This window comes from Ascaphus truei, chromosome 6 (genome assembly GCF_040206685.1).
Source record: "Ascaphus truei isolate aAscTru1 chromosome 6, aAscTru1.hap1, whole genome shotgun sequence".
Lineage (NCBI taxonomy): Eukaryota > Metazoa > Chordata > Amphibia > Anura > Ascaphidae > Ascaphus > Ascaphus truei.
This window is the reverse complement of record NC_134488.1, coordinates 35938274-35964309: the sequence shown is the minus strand read 5'-3', so window position 1 is coordinate 35964309 and position 26036 is coordinate 35938274. Positions and strand designations below refer to the sequence as shown.

The following is a 26036-nucleotide window of genomic DNA, read 5'->3' as shown; positions in this document are numbered from 1 at the left end:
TGGCAATCACCTAGAACAGGGCAACTTGAACACTGCGAACCCAGAATCCCCGTAGGGGAAGCCCTGGAATCGCGCGCTGACAGGGAGTCCCTTGGTGATATAAAAAAGCGGCAATAGTGCAGTGAATGGCTGGCGTACTCACAAAACCATCTGTAGATACGATCCACTGATCTGGTAGAGTGCGTGCGTCCTCCGTGGTAAGAAGTCAAAAACAAGGAGAGCAGGGAGCACAGTTAGAAGAAAGAGAGAACTGGAGGCCAAAAATAGAAAATAACAAAAGATTTATTGAGGTATCATGCCTAATTAAAAGAGAAACCTATAACACGTTACTCGCTGGTGGCGCTTTATCAAAGACTGTAAGGAAGCCAACAAATGTGCAGTGTGCAAAAGTGACAAGAGCGTAACATCTCTACATCCAAAGGCGCTGACACTCCACCAACTCAACAACCCATCCTCCATAGCGGAGCATGGCGGGGAGGAAGAAGAAGGAGAGCCAACATTTATCACTTCACAGTGCACGGAGTTTTGCGGAAAAGGATGTGACAAAAGGTCCTGCTCCAAAATATGCCTTGTCGTCGTACACCCCCAGGGACAACCTGAGAGGGCTATTAGGATGTACACAATCATCGATGATCAAAGCAACAGATCATTGGCGAAGACGGAATTCTTCCGCTTGTTCAACGCACAAGACAATGCCTCACCCTACACACTGAGACAACAGGGAGGAGAGCAAATGGCTATACCATATGTTCAGTGGACAACCGAGTGAAGATAGCTCTCCCCACACTCATCGATTGCAATCACATGGCGGCAAACAGGAATGAGATTCCCACACCAGACGTGGCACGCCATCACCCACACCTCAGAACAATAGCCAACTACATCCCGCCGGTAGAACAAGGCGCCAAGATCTTGCAGCTGCTCGGTTGGGACATCCTGAGGGTACACAAAGTCCGTAAACAGCACAACGGACCACACAACGTCCCATTCGCCCAAAGACTTGACCTAGGATGGGTGATAGTGGGCAACATGTGAATTGACAAACGGCACGAACCAGACTATGTTGACGCCTGCAGAACAGTAATAACAGAATGTGGACATACATCCCTCTCCGAACCATGTCTTGGCCATATCCAAGTGACGGGAAGGCCAAGCGAGGAGAAGAGACAAGGTCATACCCCTGAGATCAACAAAAACATCTTTGCATCAGGGGAATGTGACAATAGCCTAGGATGCTCAGTAGTCCAGACAACTAAGGATGACAAGTCAACTTCACTAAAGGAACAACCTCCTGAAGGTGATCGACAAAAGGATTGTCCAAAATAAGAGAAACAATCGGGCAATTCTCCTGTGAGCAATGGCACATCTGAGACATAAAGCTATGCCTCTCCGTAGAATGCCAGGTGGCAAAGCAGCCAGCCTCCATAGCTGGCATAGCTGCAAAAGATTGCACCCTGCAAGTGAAACTAGAAGGGCAAAAAGACTGTCCTCTCATACGTCTAAAAAGACATTTCACAAAAGGATTTACAAGGGCAAAAGAGACCTGTTCTTCGTCATGCCCAGGGAGAAAACAACCTCCTGAAAGTGATTAACAAAGAGATACAAAAACTTTTCATCAAAATACATGGAGACGTTCTCATGCCAGAGAAATGTACTGATGACCTAGGGTGCACAGCGTTCCAGACAACAAAGGATGATGACAAGCAAGCACCATCGATGGAAGATAGAGAATTCCCAAGGTTAACGGTTAAGGAGCTCTTCAAAGATGGACCGGGCAGTTGGGTGACCCCGCTACCATTCCATTCACCAAGAAGACGCCTCCCAAACAACAGAGAACATGCCATCTCTAGGCTCACTTCGCTCCGCCGCACCCTACAAAGGAAACCGGAGAACAAGAATCAGCTTGTGGCCTGCATGCCAGCACCCTCACTGAAGGAAAGTGAAGAACACTGGTACCTCCCATCATCTGGTGTCTATCACCCTCAGAAACCCGGTCAAATCTGGGTAGGGTGCAATTCGAGTGTTCAGCATCAGGGAGGCTCCCTTAATGACACCCTCTTCACTGGACCAGACGACAACCAGTCTTCCAGGGGTGTTGATCCGCTTCCACAAGTAGCCAAAGCCATTTCCTTCTGCCAAACGTCAGATGATAAAGTGACAAGCAGCCACGACTGGCACATCTACAAGGGGGTGCATTCTGTAGATAAAACCACAGAAACAAAAAGACTGTTCTCTCACAAATTTAAAAGAAAACAGTGCCAGAGACTTTTGCACAAAGACATTGTGGTGCACCCAGTTAGCCTGGATCGGTGAATCCACCTGGCATCCTTTGCCAAAGAACCTTGGCCAAGGGACTTTGAAGCCAGTGATACTGGCCTGTATCACATTGCCATGTAGACATGAACTTTTGCATTGTTATGTGAATGTGATATTATGCATTGTCATGTATTTTACATATGTTCCACATAGTTAGTTATATAGTGGTATTTACAGATACCCGACGGGGAGTGTCCTGATACAGGAATGTCTATTTCTGTTGCCCCCTGTTCCTCCCTCCCCCCCCCCCCTTTTCCTTGCAGCTCTGCCTGCGAGCCCTTTATTTAATGTTGTTTTCACTGCAGTCATAATTCCCAGTGTAGGTGGAAATGGATACATTTAGTTATGTTCTCATCTTCTAGCTTGCTGTGACAACCTCTGTAATTCCCCTGGGAAAGTGGACTTTCCCACTGTCCCTGTCTGTATTCATATTTTTCTCAGCCCAGTCTTTATTCCTGTGACATACTTCCCTTACTCTTTCTTTTCTACCTCAGCAGGCTAAGTAAGCACAACTCATGCCTTCCACTTCTTGGTAAGAGTATCGTTTTTTTACTTTTTCCCCTCTATAAGCACCCTCACTGTAGAGAAGCCCTCTCACTACATCACTATCTGCAAGTAACTTTGTATATCTTCTGCTTTCCAATAACTTGAAGTATAGACAAGGAACTTGTTGTGTTTGTAAAAGGAACTAGTTAATCTGTCTGGCCATACTACTGTATATAAGCATATTCCCTGTGGCTCCAGAATAACAAGCATTATTATTTTTTCTTTAAATGTCCATATTAGGAAAAGAAAGAGATTTATTTCCTATAACACTACAAGAAATAGTGATAGTAATATTCAGTTATTATTTTTTAGTCTTTAATATCCGGATTTTATTTTTTACACTATAGCAAGACTTTGAATGAATAGATTTTTTTTTTAAAGCTTGTTTACATTTTTTTTAAATAATTTGTTTACTGCGCATGCACGACAGCAAAGAGCATGGTACCATAACCTAGCTGCTCTGAGCCTCGCTAAACAATACAAGCAATCAAAACCTATAAAAATAACCGGATTTCGTCAACAAAATATCCCAAACGATTAATAAAGGTCTCAGGATGTCAAAGAGAGGAGTGAAAACACAGAGGAAGAGGGGGATGCCTGAATATTTTGTGAAAGCCCGGGCGGCAAGCACTGATGCAGAAATGGCGCCCATTTCGAACCCAGGCTCTGAAACGGAGCTGGAGGGAGTTAAAGAAGAAATGGACAACTCAGCACAGAGGCCAGTGAGGCAATGTGACTTTAACAATCTCTACAAGGATCTGAAATCTCTGCTGCAAGCAGAGATAAAAGAGCTGAAAAAAGAAGTTACAGGGCTGGGGGAGAGAACTGGAGAATTAGAGACCAAAGTAGACCAGACAATTAAATCAATAAAAAGAAATGATAAAAAACAGCTGACTTGCAGAGTCAAATTAATGATCTTAAAGACAGACAAGAGGACGCAGAAAACCGCAAACGGAGAAACAACCTGAGGATTCGGGGGGTACCGGAGTCAGTGCAGGAATGCGAGGAGTTTATAAACCGGTGGATGGAGAGTGTACTCCCAGATACACCAAAGGAGTACCTGACATTAGATAGATGCCACAGAGCCTTGCAGGCGAAACCGATGCAGTCGGAACAGCCTAGGGACATCATTGTGAGGATGCACCATTTTAGATCCAGGGAGGCTGTCCTGCAAAAAACATGACCCCTACCAGCGGTGGAATTCGAGGGCACCCGGCTTTTGATCTTCCAAGATCTGGCACCAACCACACTGGCAAGGCGGAGGAGTCTTCTCCCCATAACCAAGAAACTGAGGGACAAGGCAATCAGATACCGCTGGACCTTTCCTTTCGGCCTCATGATGATCCAAAATGGCCGGTCCTTCACCATGAGGGAACTGGAGGAGGGGCCCGCCTTTCTAAACAAACTGGGGCTGGAGGAAGCTATCGCAGCCGAGGGACCAGAAGAGGCACCCCTAGATCCCACGTGGTCCAGCAGTACAAAATCTGCTAAGGACAGGGGGGTGGGAGAATTAAGAATTACGCCACATTAGGCAAAGTTCAAAGTTAAAATCCCCAAGTCATTGCACCTACAACTGGTTATTAAAAAGCACAAGTTCACCCGGTGTTGTTGTCAGGACTAGGTGCGACAAGTTGGCGGTGCTGCAGATCCCAAGCCGAAGCACCCCATTAAAGAGAGGCCACGGTGAAAGTACAAGCTGGATCTGGAAGAAAATCCTGTAAAATTGACTGAGACTTACCTGGTTCCGAGGGCCCTTTTGGTGAAGGAAGATGGCGGAGACATCGGAGTACCCAGAGAACCACGCTGACACGCAGGACCAGGAAGGTACAGGCTGGTGGGAAGCAGGAGAGAGAGTGTGAACGTCCATCTTGGTGCAAAGAGGAATCCAAAATGGCGGTGGAGTGGAACTACGTCATCATCGAGGGGCAAGATGGTGGGCGCCATCTTGGAGGTGGCACGTAAACCAGAAAGGAGCGCAGCAGACGGCACAAAGACGCGGCGACAGTGTCGGAAGATGGAGAGAGAGTCGCGGATATGGCAAAGGGAGGGGGAGGAGGAGGGAGAGGAGCTGAGGGGGGCAGAGACAGGGGGGGAGTATTGTGATGGGTTGGAAGGGTATCGGGAAGTGTAGCAGAGGTCGGCTAGGGTTAGTGATGGTAAGGGTAGGTTTGGAGATAAGTGCGAGACAATGAGGAGAGATCAGAAGGAGCGGGGGAAGTGAGGAAGTAGCAAAGATGGAGCAGGTGAGAGGAAGTGTAGGAAGGGAGTGGAAGGTGGCAACGAAAGAGATGAGGAAGTCAGTAGAGGGAAAGAAAGGGATTTAAGAGGGCGAAGGCCGAGGATGCAGACGGGGGAGGACAAGGTGGGAAAGGAAAAGGAAAGTGAAGATAGAAAGAAAAAGGAGGTAGCGTAGAGAGGTTTGGGGACCAAGAGAAAGACAGAGGAGGGAAGGAGTGAAAGAATACAGTAGAGAGGTCACAGAGGTAGGTAAGAGAGATAGAAGGGGAAAGGAGGAGAAGAATTATTATAAGCCGGGAAAGGTGTGCCTTTTAGTAGGGACAGAAGACATCAATGGAGATAGTCAGGGCTTGGGACAAGAAGGCACTTAGGAGAAGTTCAGAAGTTATTAAAATGTTAACATACGGTTCATAAAAGTTAAGGGTAAGGTTTTGAATAAAAGGTCGTTATGAGTGGGGCAGGAGTTGGGGATTGTGAGCCTGCTCGATAGTTCGTATGGGCCGCAGGCTGGGTATGGAGAGCGGGGCTTTTCAGATTCCCGGCGAAGTCCTCGGGTCCACAACTCTTGGGATAGTGGCTAAGGGTAGAGAAGGGTCACTAGAAGATCGCCACGAGCGGGGAGAGCATTGGACTTGAGGCCAGAGGGGGAGTGACCTGGCGTCGAGGTCTGATGTTCATTGTTGAATGTATAATTGTGTTATTGTTCCCCTTTGTTTTCTCCCCTCTGTTTTTCCTCTCCCACTCCCCGCCACCTACCATCTGGCAGTCGGAGAAGAAGAGAAGAAGGCAATACCGGGATTCCAGAAAGTTGAAAGACAGCCAAGACATCATCCGAACAGCACAGAAAGGAGTACACAGGACTAAAGATGAGTAACGAAATAGTGTTCATATCACACAATGTAAAGGGGTTCAACAGTCCAACAAAAAGGAAACTGGCGTTTAAAGATTATAGACGTAAAGGAGCGGAGATATTGTTTCTGCAGGAGACGCATTTTTCCAGGGATAGCTACCCAAAACTTTTCGATAAAAACTTTAGAATTAGCTTTTTGGCCTCAGCAACGATCAAAAAACGGGGGATGGCTATTCTAGTACATAACAAAATCCCACTAGTAACAGACGGGACTTATACAGACAAAGACGGGAGGTACATTATAGTGACAGGCTCCATTAGGGATCAGCCAATCACATTGGCGGCAATATATGCTCCATGTGAACAAGCAGAGGGCTTCTTTAAATGATTCTTTCATCAACTTCATAAAGTAGTGAAAGGTACCGTCATTGTAGCAGGTGACCTGAATAGGACGCTGAACCCCGACCTCGACAGATGTACTAAATCTCACACAACTCGCAGACAGGACGTATTAACAATAAACCAGGGTTTGAGAGATTGTCAACTGTCAAACATATGGAGAGAACAGCATCAGGGGGTGAAGGAGTACACGTTTTTTTCACATCCACATAACAGATACAGTAGGATAGATTACTTCCTTGTGTCAAATAGAATGGTTCCAGGGGTCTCTCGCATTGAGATACATAATATTTCATGGTCTGACCATGCATCTATCGAGCTGTGATGCACGCTAATCCCACTAGACAGACCTCGAGCGAATTGGAAACTAAATGAACTATTACTAAAAAACCCAGATATAGAAAGGGAGGTGGGAGATAAGATTAAGGAATATTTCAAGGAGAACGAGAGGAGTGTGTCAGCACACTCTATGCTGTGGGAGGCCCATAAGGCTACCCTCAGGGGGATTTTAATGAATTTGGCAGCTAAGCGCAAAAGAGAGAGAGAAGCCAAGATTAGAGAATTGGAAAAGAAGCTAGCAGATCTCTCGCAAATTCATAAATCAAATAAACAAGAGCCAAGCTTGAAAGAATTATTAGACACTAAAACAAAGCTCAATCCCCTCTTATCCGCCCAGGCCGAGAGAGAAATGGCATGGTCCAGACGTAAATTTTACGAAAAAGCTAACAAGCCAGATACTTTACTTGCAAATAAGCTCAAAAAAAGGCTTCTAAATTACCACATTCCAAATGACCACATTCACGCCATTCGAACACCGGGAGGGGACCTGACATCCAATCCTAGAAAAATAGTAGAAGAATTTAAACGTTTTTATGAAACATTATATGATGGAAACAAGGTCACCCACAACCATAAAAATAAAGAGCTGCTAAAATTATTCCTGCAGGAAGCAAAATTACCGAGGTTGGGCAGGGATGTGAGAGAGGTGTTACAGAAGGACTTCACACTTGAGGAAGTGGCGGAGGTAATTAAGACAATTAAACCAGCAAAAGCGCCTGAACCAGATGGGTTCTCTAATTTATACTATAAGAAATATCTGAAATTACTAGCACCCCATCTATTAAAACTCTTTAATGAAATTCTAGCAGGGGCCTCCTTCCCAACACAAATGTTGCAAGCTTCAATCTCCCTGCCATAAACCTGGTAAGGACCCGGCAGACTGCAAGAGCTACCGGCCCATTTCCCTGATCAATTCAGATGTTAAAATCTTTTCCAAACTTATAGCAAACAGGATGGGTAGCGTCCTTCCCAGGTTAATCCACTCGGATCAGGTAGGGTTTATCGAAGGCAGGCAGGCGGCAGACAATACCAGGAGGATTATAGATTTGATTGATCTGGACAAACAAAAAAACATCCATTCCATGGTATTAAGTCTAGACGTGGAGAAAGCCTTCTATAGGATAGACTGGCCCTATTTAAAAGAGACATTGAAGGCATTTGGTTTCGAGGGACGCCTGTTAATGCCATACTAGCTTTGTATGAAGGCCCGACGGCAAGGGTGCGACACCACGGCTTCCCTACGGAACAGTTTAGCATCCGTAGCGGAACAAGGCAGGGATGTCCTCTGTCCCCCTTGCTGTTCACCCTTTGTATTGAGCCCCTAGCAGCGAAGCCCAGATATAGAAGGGATAACAGTTGGAGATCAGATACATAAGGTGGCACTATACGCCAATGATGTGATTTTAACACTGTCAAGACCCCTTACATCTCTTACCAACACTTTTGAGATCCTAAGAAAGTTCAACCACATTTCGGGTTTCAAAATTAATCAGACAAAATCGGAAGCTCTCAATATAAACTTACCCAAAGAAATGGAAAAATGTATAGAAATAAACTTTCATTTCAAATGGCAAGCCTCTGCTATCAAATATTTAGGGTTATACCTCACCAAGGATTACAAAACATTGTACAAAGCAAATTACCCAAAAATAATTAAGACACTGGGGGAAGATCTCAGGACATGGATGAAGGGCGGCATATCATGGATTGGCAGGATACAAAGCGTGAAAATTAACCTCCTCCCAAAGATGTTATATATTTTCCAGAGCCTGCCAATACCTTTAGTGAGATCCGACATCCTCTCCCTACAGTCTAACATTATGAAATTAATTTGGAATAAGAAAAGCCCACGAATTGCAAAAGGTATCTTAAAGAGGCCTACTTCCAAAGGGGGACTAGCGGTACCTTGCTTGTTAGCTTACTATAAAGCGGCACAATTAAGCCAAATTATCCAGTGGCACGCAGATCCGAACAAGCGGCGATGGGTGGAACTAGAGAAAAGCTGCGGTGCTCCGGTTGATTTACATAATCTGATCTGGCTCCCTAAGGGAAGTTCCAACAAAATGGGGGTGCCGCTCCAGGCCATGGCCAATTCCTTGAAGGTCTGGGAGGCTACTAAAAATAGTTGTAACCTCACTTCCAAACACTCCCTAATGACCCCGATAGTCGGCAACATAGACTTCGCTACAGGAATGAATAGAAGTAATCTGCTAATTTGGGCACAGGCAGGTATCACAAGACTAAAGGATTTGGAGGGGAGGAAATATATAAAAACCTTTGAGCAAATTAAATCCACAAAGGATATCCCAAACAAGGAATTCTTTAGATACCTCCAGATCCGAGACTTTTATAACAAATTCCCAATTAGACCAGCAAGAACAAATTTTGAGCAGCTGTGTTCTAGAGATACGGACACGCGGGGACTAACTTCTAGAATGTACAAGGAAGTGATCTGTCCTGAGACTCCGACTACCACTAGACTCAAAACATACTGGACACCTAACAAGCTCCTATTGAACCCCCAAAATAACCACAACATATATATAAGCATATGAGTGTCACAGAGGAGCGCCACTGAGCATGGCAATATATTTAAAACCAGAGACAGAACATAAAACACAGACAGAGCTCAGTGCGCATCCAGTGAAACTCATACACGGTACAGTGCCTAAATATATATGTATAAATATCTACTAAGTAAAATGGTCTTTTAGTTTGACATTTTTGGCCAAAATTGTTGTAAGCCCCTGAGCCAACTGCACGGCAGACCACATTTCAGGGGTCCCTAACACTAATATAAATTCTTAATAACCTGTGTAATAACAGGAAGAATGATTTATAATAAATCTGTCAAAATTAGTTGCAAAGTTCTAAGTCTGACTGAAGCTTTTATTAACCTGTACATTACCAGGAAAAGCACTCTGTATTAGATTTGTCACAGCCATAATGCAAGCAGGCAAGTTCCCCTGAGTGGAAGATGCCATGGAGTGAGCCCTCAACCATTTAAATGTGGGAGGGGGTAAGCTTCAAATGGTTGAGGGCTCACTCCATGGCATCTTCCACTCAGGGGAACTTGCTTGCTTGCACCTTGATAAAGTACTCTTGTACGAAACGCGTAGGTGCGTTCTTTTTGTCCTATTTTTGTTCCCTGTATGTGTAGTTAGCATTAAATATTTCCTTTTTTGCATTACTTTGGAGTGGCCTGGTTTGTTTTTTCCTGCTGGATACTGCAGGACGTCTGGAGCTGTGCTCTATCTACGCCCATCGCCTTCCTGTGTCTACAAACGGATGGACTGCACGCTGAAGATTCTGAGAGTGCCCCCTGGATGGTGCAGGTAAAGTGCCGCAGAGCCTTGTTAACATCCTGTTGTCCATGGACATTGTTCCTTCATTACATTTATACTGTTTGGGTGATTATACTGTGTACATCACTGTGGTTGTCTAAACTGACTCCACCTGTCACTTCCCCTTCAGTAACAACTCAGTTATAATATATTCAGTTGAGGGGCACTCCATCATCACCGGACAACCAAATTATGGTTTCATAACGTCAAAATCATTATATGTGGAACTTTGTTCAATTATTGAGCACCACACACACCACGTTTCTCGGGGAGATAGCGGATCTACAACACATGCTGTGGTCTTGCCCAAAGGTGGTCCCGATTTGGGAACAAATTACAGATTGGATATAAAGGATACTCGGTTTGGAGATCCCCCTGGACCCGTGGCTGTTCCTATTGGGCAAACGGATCCAGGGTCTGTCAAATGCGTCGCACAAATTAATCGCTCATTTTGCAACAGCCACCAGGTGCGAGATCTCAGCACTGTGGAAACAATCGGATGTACCGATTAGGAACAGAATTTGGCACGTCTGCCGGTTGGAACAGTTGACGAGTTTGGTCAATGACACCGGCCCAAATTTCCTAAAAGTCTGGACGCCTTGGCTGGCCCAGACAGACATCCCGGGGGTAAGCATCTCCGCAATCCTACAATGATAGATACAGGTGCGTTCTCCTTTAACAGTGCAGGGTCCGCGACCACATAGAGACGGACGATTAGATTAGAAGTTATACAGGAGCCCGGTGAATAGGTAAGAAGCCAGGAGTTCGAGATTGTGGACACAATGGCGGCGGCCACCTATTCCCCTCCCCTCCCCCCCACCTATCCCTTCCTCCCTGTCTGTATATTGTCTCGTCCGTCTGGTAAGGCATGTTTGTGGATTGCATGTTACCCTCAGTTGGTGTCCAATACATGTTTGGTGTTGTTAAAAGATAAAGGTTAAAGTTGATTCCTGAGACAATTGTTTGTGATACATTGTATGCATGAAAAAAACAATGAAAGTCAAATTGGAAGAAAAAAAAATTTGTTTACTACACCAGGTCAAGATTATTTATCATTCATGTTACTTTGCATTGAAACAATAAAAACATATGTTTGAAGAATTGAATTGTATTGGAGGAAATCCAATAGGAATATATTTAGACATTCTCGAGAGATGTAAATATGATTCCATTACAATTTAATACAGCTCAAATAAAAGAGTGGGAGAAATGGACTGAAGAAATTAAAAAAAGACGAAGGTTTACTTCAGATGTTACAAAAACAATTAAAAAGAGAAATTGTTTTTCAACATGAACAAGGTAAACTAAAAGAGAACTTGGTGGGCAAAGTTTAAACAAAACTGTTATAATGTATCAGTATTGGGAAATAAGTGTTTCATTTATCTTCATCATTGTATGTTGTTATAAAATGATGTACTGTTTCTCAACTATTGGTAATGTGTATTGTGAAGGAAGGGTAATTCAGAGGTATGCTGTATTTTGACATTCTGTTTAATTTTTTTAATGTGATATGTATGATTGTTTGAATGATTTATAGTGATTCTATTACAATCTAATTTAGGGGGGCTGTAAGAAATCCAATTTAGCAATAATTATATTGTAATGAATGAATCTGTTATCAAAGGCAGAATGTTAACGTATACAGTATAATAGTCTTGACTTTCATTAACCCTGGCTGTGCTCAAAGCTGTGACCATGCAGCAAGCTTAAGCCTATAGGGAACCATGTTAAAAATGGTTATTGAGGCAAAAAGTGACACTGTATGCTCATTTGCATGTCATTTCCCAGAATCCCTTGCTGCAGTGGAAGTGCTGTATGCTGGGTGATAATGGGGAAAGGCGGGGTTGCAGACCTGCCTAAGACATGCAGATGAGCATACAGCTATATTTGCATATTTGCTTTCCTGTGGAGGGTTTTTGTCACTTTTTTAACTCACCATAACTTAACTCAGTATTATGGTTTGGCCTACCCCATAAGCCTCTCTTGCATTCCCAGTAAAATCAACCCCACACTGATGAGACCCATCAAGGTCGAAACAGCTGCCTGTGGGTGGTTTTCTGGGTATGCACCTTAACCCTGGCTGTGCTCAAAGCTGTGACCATGCAGCAAGCTTAAGCCTATAGGGAACCATGTTAAAAATGGATATATATATATATATATATATATATATATATATAATATATATATATATTATATATATAATATATATATATATTATATATATTTATATTATATATAAATAATCTGATTGTATATTCAGTTATAGAGTTATATTCACGGTGCTGCTGTCCTAAAAGGTCTGAGTAGGCAGAAACCCAGTTTATGTTTGACATTGAGTAATTATTGACTTTAGCTGAGTAGAGGCTATGACGAAAGCTCTGAGAATCTTCCAGTCCAGACTGTATTTGGTATTCTATGTATAGAATACGTGTGCTGTTTCTTATGAGATGATAGTTTGAAACTGCAGGACCTAATTTGGAATAGAAATATATATTAAGAAAATTAATTCAAGGAATATTATCTGGATAAATACAGCAGTGAGCTTAATAAGTTTTTAAGAAAGGCCAGAGGAAGGCAAGGAAGGTGAAAGGCAGGAGACCAGGCCGGAGAAGGTTAAAACCAAGATGGAGGAAACAGAAGTTTTATTATGGCATTAACATCTATTAATTCATGCAACTGTTCTTAAGAATATAAATCTATTTGAAACATCATCGCCATTCTTACTATTTTTGTATGTGTGGCGGGGAAAGGGAAAACTAGGCTTATAATAAAGCTCAAGCCCATTTGGTTACACCTGACCCATGTTTTGGGGTCCTAGAATGTCAGCTCTTGGGCCCCGGCTTTGTGTATGCATTAGGCCGCGGGCATGGTCAGCACTTAGTCGCTGACCCGCGCTGACGCTTGGCAGTGAGCCCCTGCAGCCGCAATGAGAGCAGCTTTAGCAGGGGCTCGCGCACGCGGAAGCATAGCTGACAATCCAATTTAAATTTGCTGAAGGGAGCAGAGGGCCGGTCACGTGAGCGGTTCGCTCAATGAGGGCAAACCAGCTCTGTGACATCATTGGCCTGCCCCCAGGCACGCCCCCGGACGGCATATGGACTAAGGCCAGGGAAAGCGCCCGCTTTCCCTCAGCCTCTGCGCGCCTCCGAACGGCTGAAGTCCCTATAGACTCAGCCTTACTGTGACTGTGTGAAAAATATGAGACAACTGCCATTTTTGTGTTTTTTACCATTTCCACAGGTGCGGGGACCGGGAGATTTTCAGGGGGTAAGTTTCAGGGTGGGTTTGCCGGAGAAAGCTGTTACAGATTGTGGCTAAGTATCGGGGTTCTCAAGTTATGAGTTACCCCAGAAATGTATCTGGGAATCAAGTGAGATTCTCGGATACATGGAAACCCAGGGCTCCAGGCAGACCCCCACCCTGAAACCGTTCTTGCGACTCACCACTAGGGCGCCCTGCTTCAGCACAGAGCAGGAAAAGGTAAAAATGGGACACAAGGGGTTAATGTATATCCCCACACTCCAGGCAGGTATAAGACTGAATAGGTAGAAAAAATTAGGGTGCTCAACCCAGATGAAATCCATCCAACTCGGTGGACTATGAATGAAAACCCTGGGGATACCAGTGGGAGTGGGTGGGTACAACATAGACTTTTGTAAGCATAATGACAGTTGTCCAACTTAACTATGACAGTCTAAACCCATAAAGAAACCCACTCACGTCATCTCCAGGGGTGTAGAGCAGGCGTGCCAGCCATAAAGGGATCCACAGTCCAGGTGAAGGCAAAAGAAAGACGAATGGCGCACAGCCAGGGAGCCAGGAGTAGGATAAAACTGCTATTCTTTATTCGTGCATGCAGGAGGACAGGCAACCCCCTTGGGGAACAAACAGGAACCTCCTACGCGTTTCGGACCTGGGGGTCCTTTATCAAGGAGTAATACTGGTATAAGACTGAGGTTGGTTTTATTAAAATAAGAGGTTTAGGTTTGTAGTGGTTTGAAATATGTTTAAAGATCCAGTTGCTGTGTGTAAGAGATGAAGGCGAGTGTAAGGGGAACTGTTTAGGTTACTCTCTATTTCCTGCATCAAAAAACTGTAACACATTGTAGCAGCAGAATGTGTATATTTTACCACACATAAGACAGGCCACAATATATTACATTACATGGGTATAGTTTAATGTGTATATATGTTGATGCTCTGGGGGTGAACTGTGGGATTTAGAAGTCATGGCTAGCAGGCTCGGTGCCTATGTGGCTGAGAGTTTGAGGGGATAAGGAAAATGTTTAATTCATGCTAGAATAAAACGGTGTAAATTAGGTTTTAAAGTCCCAGCGGGGGCTTATGACTAATAGCTTCAAAGGGACATTTGTCCTCGAGGTGTTAGCAAGAAAGGCTAATTGGAACACGGTATCCTCACTTCAAAGGGACATTTGTCCTACTTAGACTGAGAGGCATTCATTAAGAAATCTTGAGGGCATGTGGCAAGTGGCCAGTGGTGAGGGAAGATGACAGTTTTGTTGCACATTCTCAGTCACTGTTCTGAAGCTTCTGCCAGGCTACCTGTTTTACTGACGGAGCATGCCCATTAGCCAGGGAGAAAATTCCCACACAGTGATTCGCTGCAGACTGACCGGATGGACTTTTGGGAGTTTTTTTAAAAGTTATGCACTCAGTCAGAGAATTAGATTCATCTAAGATTCATCAGATCCATCTAAGTTTTTCATGAGCCCATCAGTTCCATCTCGTGTGATTCACCTGAGATTCAGTCCCATTTGAGAAGTTCCAGCTCTGAGTAAATCGTCATAATTTCTCAGAGGATAAGTGACCAGAATTCAACAGCAAGAGGCTACAGGAAGGAGACGTAGCCTGGAATATTTTGCTGCGTGTTTGCAATTACTGTAGGAAAGATTAGTTTTGTTATCCTAGTTTCCAAAGTAAGTGTGTCTTTTTACTGTACTTTTGTGTAACATAGTTGTGTACGTTTGTTAGGTGAATAAACGCAATTTATTTTTATCTCTCTGCTTGCTCAATCAATGATCCCGGTAATTAAAAGTCTTAATAAGCTTGAGCTACCGTGACAGTATGTAAGTAATTATTTTCAAAATAAACATTTTGTTTTGTGTGCAAACAACAAGAATGCTGAATTCTGTTATGCTGGAGTGAATCTACAGAAAAGGAGAATTTATAGACATTTAACATTCTTCATATCATTCATAGCAGCGCTCAGCACCTGAGTGATAAGAGACTGCATATCATTCATAGCAGCGCTCAGCACCTGAGTGATAAGAGACTGCATAGCATTCATAGCGGAGCCAAGATTGAATTAACTTTTTCAAGAAATATTTAGAATTATTCTTTAACAATCTGGATATAAGAAGTGCGGTAGCGGAAAAAATGCCCAAACTCTATTTTTTTGCCAGTAACGGCTATTCACTAAACTAAGAGATGCACAACGTTCGATAAAGACTCGCGTTCTATTCTCACCATTTAAAGGGTGGCGACATCAGAATCGCGATTTGCATATCACAGACTTTATTGTATTTTTACTGCATGGGATTGATGCCGGGGGTCTCCGGAGACCCCCTGCTCCAATCCTAGATAATACAAATAACATGACAGCCAGCTTCATTACGCTAGCAGCTAACCGCTAATGTGATTGTCAATGTTCCAACTTGACAAACAGGGTTCAGTTGATAATAAGTAGTTTATTTCAATACATAGTATAGTATGATCATACTCATTCAAAAGTCTACAGGACTCTCTCTGCCAGGCAGTGTCCAGGCAGCAACCTTTATACATTTTTGGTTCCTTTGTCTAAAACTGTTCCTAGGCAGATTATACTAACCACTCCTTAATTCTTAAACCATTCATTTTACCGCTCATTAAACCTGGTTAGAACTAGCCTCAAAACAGCTATGAATAGGTTCCAGGTATTCTCACTAGGAATGTGGGCGTTACTTTAGGCACAATCGTAAATCAACTTAGAAACGAAACTCTCTCATTCACACCAGACACATTCTTACTCACAAAATGGATACTAGACATAACTAACTTTACAAAATGGAAACTGAACATCACTTTCAATCCTTCTCCAGAGACCCCCTCAGTCCATTTCAATAATATATATCAACAGTATCTTCATTTCAGCAATATTATTTTGTCAGTCCCTCTTATACTTTTCAAAATCTTCAGTGAGAAATGTATAACTTTATTCTTGGCAAACACAGTATCCTTTCCTTGTAGAGGGTATTTCTTTATTGTAACCCTCGGTCCGGATCATCAATCTCTTGGAATCTCACCCACTCCTTATCCATTTGTAGTTGTTTTTCCCTCTCCTGGCAAGCATTTATTTGTTGTTGGATCACATCAGGAGGATATTATTGTACAAGAGAGACTTCTGTTTATTCTTCATGTATATCTTCTTGGAGAGGCATGGAGAGAATTACTTTAACGGTTAGAGTGGTGATCAATCCTTTAACGCAAAAGATAACAATGATTATAACAACAAACACACATACACATATAATCAGCACCACACACAAATTTCGCTTCTAGTAATTTACACCATGTGTCAAATCCCAAATTCCTGCTATAGAATACTTTTCAAAGAGTCTTCCAACTTAGACACTATTCTTTTTATACCTAGTATATCATATATAATATTAGCCGTATTGTCAGGTACATAGGTACAACATTATTCTCCACCATTACACAAACATTTCTGCTCTTATAGTTACATTCGTTTTTAACTGTACCAAACTAAAAATAAAATCTTCTGCACAATACATAGTGTAATTACACTTGATATACCTATATATCATAATCAAATTTGAGTACCTAGACTTGGGTAATCTGAACAAACAAAATATTCCCACATTCTATCTCTCTGGTCTTTATCTTCTGAATAGATATACTGTACTATACTGAAAAATCTATCTAACTATAACATATAAAACCATTGCCAGTTCAACTCTTCTATATAAATGGTTATAAAACACATTAATGATATATACCTTAATATAGATATGAGTATATAGCTCACTCCTCCTACAGCACTTAAATATATATATATATATACCGAAATAACTAAATATAATATTGATACTAAGACCATCCTACAGTATATACTAAATCTAATAACACATTTCTCTCCTCTTCTATCTTCCAATATCCTAACACACATAGATATAATAGAATATGGAACCCTTTTCATCTTTGTACCCCTAACATTTAGTTACCAGATAAAAATAATAATACAAATACCCCTAATAATAACCTAACCAGGACCCACTGATCTATTTAGTAGTTTCCAGTCAGAATCCTAAACTATATGTTAATATCTAAAATATAAAACATAAAAATACAAGGTTAGTATACAATAATTCAGCTATAATGAATATATAAAAATGTAAAGTTCTTATTCTTTTGATTCTTCAACCATAAAAAATGGTATAAATGTCTTTTAGTTCTTTTAAAGACTTGTATAAATGTCTTTTGGTTCTTTAAAAAAATTTGTTTAAATTTCTTTGATAGAGGAAACCACTTTACAATGAGTCACATGGAAAGTGAGCTTTGCCTCCGTTGTAACAATACTCGGTATGGCCGGGCCCTTCCAGCTGGGCTGTAATGCATGTTTTCTTTTAAAAATGTAACCATCATCCAATCTCCAAACTCGAATAGATACACTTTCAGATTCTTGTATGGAAACTGTACAACGTTGACCTGTAACTTTAACCTGTGTATAGAGAGACTGCAAAAATATTTATTAGGTGCATACAATACTTTCCAATTATTTCATTACAAATAACATAGTCTTTAATAATTAGTTCCTTTGAACTACTGATACTTCCCGTAAGTTTCTCATAGGGAGTTCATTTATATCTGAGTAGATAATATCTTATCTATGCCTATGACTAAATTCCTGTAACATTTTCTTTGCCCCTTGTCTTTGCATCCGCATATAGACAGAGATAGATCTTAACTCATCCTAAAAATACCTATCATAACCAATACATATCAAAAAATACAAACTCCTGGGTAACACAATGCAATTGGTCTATAGATTACCAAAAGGGCCTCATGGGCAAAAAATAATTTCTCTACACAGGCTTGATAGCTTTACCTACTTTATATTATCTCCATATATCTCCCTTCTCTTGTTCACATATAACCCATTTACTATGTGAACAATATATAACATTAAAAACAATAGCCAGACCGAGAGACTATTGAGTCCTGTCCAAACATACACCATTATAAATAGCCCTCCTTGCTTCCCACAATCGGCTTTATACTACAAAAATTATGGGAAATAGTCTTTAAAATTTATATACAGCGATTTTAACAATTGCTACTGCTTCTAATAAAAATAGACAATAGAGAACCCTTTAGATTTAAAAATCCCAAAACTTTAGATATAAAATCTGCGTTTAAAACCTCATACTCTAAAACATATAATTTACCATCAACTTATCCTGCTGTATCACTCTGCCAGGAAACATCAATATACCAAATGAACTCTGGATTTCTCCAAAATATATTCTTTAAAATGAAAAATTATAGTTAAGGATTTCAAAATGGGACACGTTTGGAGAGAAAATAGTAAAAAATTATAAAATACATCACACATTCAATTAAGCTTACAGTAGAAAAATTATTTCATATTGGACTCCACACTAATTCTCTGTACTGCACTCTCTGCGAAACACTGACAGTATACAAACAAAATACTCAGTACTACTCATTTTTATAACCATACATTTTATTTATACCTGGTGACACACTCTTTGTATCACTGCAACACCCTTAAAACATTACTCTTGTGTATATTACATTAAACAATCTGCTCCGAACAGAAAAAAAACCTTTAACCTACTGTCTTGAGCAACTTGGAATTTAAAAATGGAGCTTCTCTCTCAGCCTGTTGCAGGCTAAAATTTCCATGGCAAATACATAACAAACCAACTTTACAAAAATAACAAAAAACACATATTTCTCACTTATCCTAATTATATGTACCCATATAGTATGTGTGGTTATCTAGATTTGAGCAGAGGGAAAAATAAAAAAATCGCCTTGTTTTAATATCTCACTCGTGTGGCCACAATGAATGAATTTTTAAAATTTTACCAGTAACTAGACTGATTATAAAAATAGTAAAGATCAAATGATCTTTTCCGCTTATGCCCATTTTTTTCCTCCTGCTCCTTTCACAGATTCCCAAACTCTTCTTTGTCCAGCATTGATCACTTTACATTGTAATGAATGGGTGTACACCTTTAAAAAAAATTAATTTCATTGCGAGCAATTAATAACATTCTTATTTTTGTAAGCACTTGCAAGTTCCTGGATACTAATTTTATATGCATATAATAAACCGGTATCCCCATTATTTAACTCTCACTCAAAACTTACACACAGGATTCACCCAGATACAATTAATTAGCATATTTCAGGTTTGTTTTTTACAGCTCGTACAGTATGAAGGGCATGACAATGAATTGCCAGCGCCTAGACTGCTTTCTGTATTAAAAACCTGAATCAGCCACTTATTGTTGTGGGGGAAAAAGAAAAAATATTACCACGGACACAAGAATCACTCAAACAAACAATCATTTTATTATATTTAAACTTGAGAATCTAATAAAACTTTTTTAAGGAAAACTGAATTTCCCAACTTTTGAACCTGTACCTAGGTGTGTTCACTGATCAGATATGACTATCCTGGATTCTTTTAGGCAAAAAAAAAACCTTTCTGTTGAGAACAATGAGTGCACCGATGGACTGTGACATTATTAGAAATTTGGTTTGCATATCTTAACTTTAGATTGGGAAAATTGTAATTCTTACTTATTTAGTCTATACCTTTTTCTAGCCAATGCCTGCATCTCTTTTAGAGGCTTTGCCATTTCTGACAAAATATACACACTTTCTAATTTAAAACTTTGCATGACACCAAAAATCCAATTCTTATTCCTACAAAAATTAATTTAATAAGAATAATCTTTTTAATTATTTTAACTAATCTAAAAACTTTTATAATCCACATTAATTACTTTAAAACTAATTGAAAACAATTTTAGAATTCTAATGTTGCAATAGCAACATTTTAACCTGCATAGTTGTGAACAGAACAAATTCCTGTGTAACCTTCAATGAAAAAAGGAGTGGGCTCGTGCTGTGGGTTACAGACAGTTTCAAAGAGGCAGAAGACAGAATTGATTTTTAGGTCTAGTTTCTCATTTTCCGTGCAATTAATTGCCTCTGTGACAGCGTGGACGGACGCTCACTCCACTGACAGCATATAGCTACACGTGGCAGACGCTGGAGAGACATGCAGGAGCTGTACCAGCGTTCTATGAGAGGGGATACTCTCTGATTATCCACTGCCTATTACCATCTAGGCTCCGGTAAGCGGGCATTTCCGCCAGTTACAGGATATCGTTGGGACCTATAATATTGTCATATTTGTCTTATACATGTATTTATGATATATTAAATGTTTTTTTATTTAGTCAGCTGTGTGGTTCAGCAACATTGTTAGTCATTGTTTGTTTGTCTTGAGTGTGTACAGTATTATACTATGTTTTTCTTTTCTTATATTTCATGTTTGATCACCGTCTGCTGAGATCATCATTGAATTTGCCATTCGCCATCTGGTTGTATATTCATTCTCTTATATTTATATATTATTGTTAGCGCCATTAATACCATTACAGTTCCATTGCTATTATCTGACTAGGGGTCAGAGGTGTATCTAGGCTGCTTTTTATATTATTATATTATATTTTCCTTTTTCTGTATTTTATAATATGTATATATAATAATTTCTTTATTAGCGCTACCTATTGTGTTTTACTGTGTACTGAAGAACTATGGCACAACCGGGGGGTTTGCTCGGCTGCATTTGCACCCCGAGGAATTGGTATCGCGCTTACAGAGGCCCTGAGCTCTTCACCTCCGCAAGGCAACTGATTGCCGAGGGAGACAGCGGGGCCTCTATAGGAGCAGCCCTCCTCATCAACATCGCAGTGTCTTGTGACGCTGTTGCCATGACAACGTGCCCTTGAATGATGCAAAGTTATCACATGGTGATGTGCTGCCATAACAACGCACCGTCATGTGATGCAGTGACGTCATAACAACAATGTGTCACATAATGTCGATGGGGAGGGCTGGTAAAAACTGCACCCCCCAATCAGAATTTCTAATTGCCCTCTTGAGACATGACATCCCACTGCAAAGAACAGCAGTACCTGCATCCAGGCCCTTGAGATTGTAACTGTCCCTTTCTCTTCTTGACTATGTGGAAAATATATCTATATTAGGCTGATTTAGAATCCTACTTTGAATATTGACCTTTTGTATCCAGTTATCTGTCATGTGTTCCTCATTCATTTAATGCCTATAAATATATACATTTAAAGGTCCCCCCAGTATATTCGGAAAAGGAGCTCCATATAATGCCATAAAAAAAGCAGATTTTCCTAGCTGTTTTTTTTTAATTATTATTTTATTATTTAACAAGGCCCAAAACCTGCAGTAAAGTAGTCATATGACAACTCCCGCTCTTTATTCTCCATGTCTCCCCCACCAGGCAGCACCGAGCTGTTTTTCCTGAAGGCAACAAAATAATTTATTAGAAAAAAAGGTCGGATTTTCATCATTTCACATAAGGTTCTTTGAGGTCTACTAATGTCCCAAAGTGAGATGGACTTAGTAGTCACATTCATTTAGGTTGGCGGTTTAAATTGTAGAAGATACATTCAGACACTTGCTCAGTACAGAGGTGGATTATGGGTAAGAGAGCCCTTTACAACAAATGAATGTGTTTCAATATGCTGGTTAACCTAAGAACCTGCAGTAGTGTCAGTTTGATCATGCAATTATAAACTGCCTTTTCTTGGGAGAGAGAGAGAGAATCTGCTATTGTATGCCCTGAGTAAGTTGCTTGCTATGCGATGATTGGTGATTCCAGTAATCACGTCATATATCGCACTGCTTCTAGCCCCACCCCCGAATGACGGATGAAATCTGGGATTCCCCTGCTCAGCTGTTTGCCGGCTTCTACATCTGCTGCTGGACGCCAAATGCTGTTCTCTTCATGGCGCTGCTAGAGCCTTTCTCCTGCTCCCCTGGGTCAGTTTTTACATTGTGACTGAGCCTGACGGAGGCCGCCCAGACGGGAGGTTGCAGCAGGGAGCTGATCCTTCTTGTCTCCTGTGCGGTTCCTTGAATACAGCCAAGCAGAGTTTCCCACCGGTTTTTCAACATTGCGATTTTATCACGCATTGTTTGTGAGTGTGCACTTTTAAGGTTTCTTCAACCTAGTATATGTATTAAAACAATATTACTCTATGGGACATGCACTTCTGCTCTTTGTTTTTTTAGATCGATTTGGAAATTGGTTTATTCCACAGAAGCTATATCCTTTATACACTGGGACTTTGTTGTGTTGATCAATATCTCCTATTTGTTTAGGATAAATATTCATTGTACATTTTTTTAGCGCTGACTATTTTTTCTTATATATATATATATATATTTATATATATATCACCTTTAACAATAGAAATACACAATATTTCTGCTGTAGGAAGTGTACATTGTGATACATTTATTTTATAAAGCAAAAGCCATAACATCACAGTGATGATTCTAATAACGCAGGAAATCAAAGGCTCGTCTTAAAAACATTTTGGGCCATATTTACTAAGCAGCCTTCATCGAGAAGACACCTTTCCGGTGCTGGAAGACATCAAGTCAAAGGCTGTAAGGTGTCTTCCAGCGCCGGGAGGTGTCTTATTGCAGAAGACTGTTTACACGATATGGGCCATACATTCACTGGCAGTGACAGAACATATAGCTGCATAGAAAAAGAGAAACTGATGATCAATTATTTTTCAATCACCCATTAGCAGTAAGTGACAGAATATGCCCATCTGGCCTTTTATTTTCTATACATCTTAATTAATTCCCTCAGAAAGTGTTGCTCCTCTCTAGGTGCTTTAACAACAGCGACCACCTTAATCCTTCTGGGATCCCATAAACAATTCTCCTCTAACCCACTTTTAACCATCCCACAGGATTCAGGCACCCAGGCTGTATCATAGCCTTCTTCATGCCATGTCTCCTGCAGGGGGTGGCCCTGATAGTCTATCTTCTTAACCTTACCTACGTTCACTCTGAGCTTTAAAATAACCTGGTCACTTTTATCATCTAGAGGGTACCGTGCTGCTTTATCTTTATCTCTGCTAACATACACCCCTGGGCCTAACATGCCATCTTCTGATTGTCTAAATCCATTCTTGATGATTCCTTTAGCTGCTTCGACAGTTGTGCCGTGATACATGACATAGATCCTCCCATTGACTGGTACATCTTGACTTTGAAGGATGATTTCTTCGTAGCCCGGCAAGGACTCCTCCTCCCATACGTCATCCGTGTAGCCCAATACATTGCCCATTTTTACTAGAAAAATAAAACAGTACTTTTTATACATACACCGATGCAATAGGAAGAGATAAAGTTAATTGTTTTTCCTTATATACTTACACATGAAGAAAGTATGCCATCAAAACACAAACACATGCATATCTATATACACGTGCGTATATGAGACGGAGAGAGAGAGGCAGGCACAACCAATACAAAAGAGGCATATGTGCTCATGAAAAAGGGTTAATTATCAAAGACAAAACAGGCACTCCCAGGATTTAACCACTAAATGAATAGTTTCACTATTTTTTAAAAGTTTAGCTAGTGTCTGTTTTTTCGTTAGATAGAGATCAGAGGGCTGGAAGAGCAGGCTTGTAGAGCAGGGGTGAGGCTTCTCCCAAATGTCCATCAATGAAGCAGGAGGAGGTAGGGGATTATTTTGTGTAGAGCTGGTGGTGGTGGTGGTGGTGGGGGGGGGCATTGGTAAACTGGGAGGGTTGTGGCAACCGTTGGTCATTTTACTATTATTATTAATATTACAAAAAACAAACTGCCTCATCGTTCATCTCCCCCCCCCTCTGCAGTCTATCAGTCTTTGCTCAGCATAACCACTCGTAGCCGTGTGCTGTCCTGCCTGTTGTGCCTTGGTCCAAGTCTTGTCTTGCAGATTGTCTTCTCGTGTACTGACCCAGCCTGTCTTGCGAATCCTCTCTGGATATCGACCTCGGCTTACCCTCGACTACGTATACCTCTCCAATCCTAGACCACGGCTTCGCGGACACCGACAATTCTCCTATCTCTAATCCCAGACCACGGTTTATCGGATTACGACCATTCTACTCTGCTATCCAAGACCCCGGCAAGTATACAGATTAACCCACTCTCTCCAACCCAGACCCGGCTACGCTGACCATCCACCTACCATGCACGCCACCGCTGCAATAGGTGCGTGGTTTTATACCTTCGCACCTCAGTACCGGGGTCTTGTCTTGTTTGTGGGAAGCGCGAGCGTTAGTTGCAGTTGCTTTGTTTACATCCCACGTGGATTTTAACATGGGGATACCAGCACCCCATAACGGAGCCTGTAACTCAGGTCCCGAGGCTGAAATCAACTTTGTTCAGCTCCGTAGGCCCCCTGCTACATTACTGTAATGTTAGAATTTTAATAAACCTCCCGCGATCACGCGTCTATTACAGACAGGCAGACCGGGAAGGACTCCCACAGCAGGGACAGCTGCTGTGTTTAGCCGGGCGCCTTTAGTCTGATGCGACTAAACTTGTGAGGATCCACAAATTCCATTTCGAGATTTATTCGAACGGCCGCTGCATCTGTACACCAGGAGATTATCGTGACGTATTGATACACCAGGAGATTATCGTGTCGTGTTGATACACCAGGAGATTACCGTGTCGTGTTGATACACCTGGAGATTATTTTAGTGTTGTGTTGATACACCAGGACATTATCGTGTTGTGTTGCTACACCAGGAGATTATAGTGTTGTGTTGATACATCATGAGATTACAGTGTCGTGTTAATACACAAGATTATTTTAGTGTCGTGTTGATACACCAGGAGATTATAGTGTCGTGTTGATACATCATGAGATTATAGTGTCGTGTTGATACACCAGGAGATTATAGTGTCGTGTTGATACATCATGAGATTATAGTGTTGTGTTGATACACCAGGAGATTATTTTAGTGTCGTGTTGATACACCAGGAGATTATAGTGTCATTTTGATACACCAGGAGATTATAGTGCCATGCTGATACAACAGGAGATTATAATGTCGTGTTGATACACCAGCAGATTATAGTGTCATGTTGATACACCACAGAATTATAGTGTTGTAGATACACCAGGAGATTAGTGTTGTGCTGATACACCAGGAGATTATAGTGTTGTGTTGATACACCAGGAGATTATAGTGTTGTGTTGATACTCCAGGAGATTATAGTGTCGTGTTGATACTCCAGGAGATTATAGTGTTGGGTTGATACACCGGGAGATTATAGTGTTGGGTTTATACACCAGTAGATTATAGTGTTGTGTTGATATATACCCACCTGAAGGTGTATAATGCAAAGGAGCTCACCTGAGTTATTCTGGGCAAACAGGACAGAAAAGACGGGATCTCCGCTTCTTACAGTTTCCCCTCCGGTTTCAGGTAAAATAACTCTCTGCTGCCGAAGAGAAGAGGAAAGAAAAATAGCAAATGGAAAAGTAAATACAAAAGTTAAAAAAGTAGCCCGTTAAACACACAATAAAAAGAGCCGTCCGATTTAGATCTAGGGCCACGCTCATAGTGCTGTCGATGCGACCGATGATGTCGCCCATTTTTTGGTAGCATTGTTACTATGTCGCCGTCGCGTGCACTATAAGCACACGCAACGTCAACAACGCATTTATTTTGCCGCGACGCAATGGCGCCGTCCCGTCGCCGGCACTATAAGTGCAGCCTTACCATATAAGTAGCTGTGTAATCACCTTGCAACTTGCATACATACATACATCCAGACATGATATACATACATACATACATACATACATACATAGATGA

The 26036-nt window shown here is 41.4% G+C and overlaps 1 protein-coding gene across 1 annotated transcript in view; it reads right to left on the bottom strand.

Annotated features, from left to right (window-relative positions):
* The window catches only part of LOC142498034 (uncharacterized), a 115233-nt gene that overhangs the window by 87302 nt on the left and 1895 nt on the right, over positions 1-26036 (bottom strand). The window contains exon 2 of the mRNA XM_075606543.1: positions 25572-25659. The gene's annotated coding sequence lies outside the window, so the exon portion shown is untranslated. The remainder of the gene's footprint in view (positions 1-25571; positions 25660-26036) is intronic.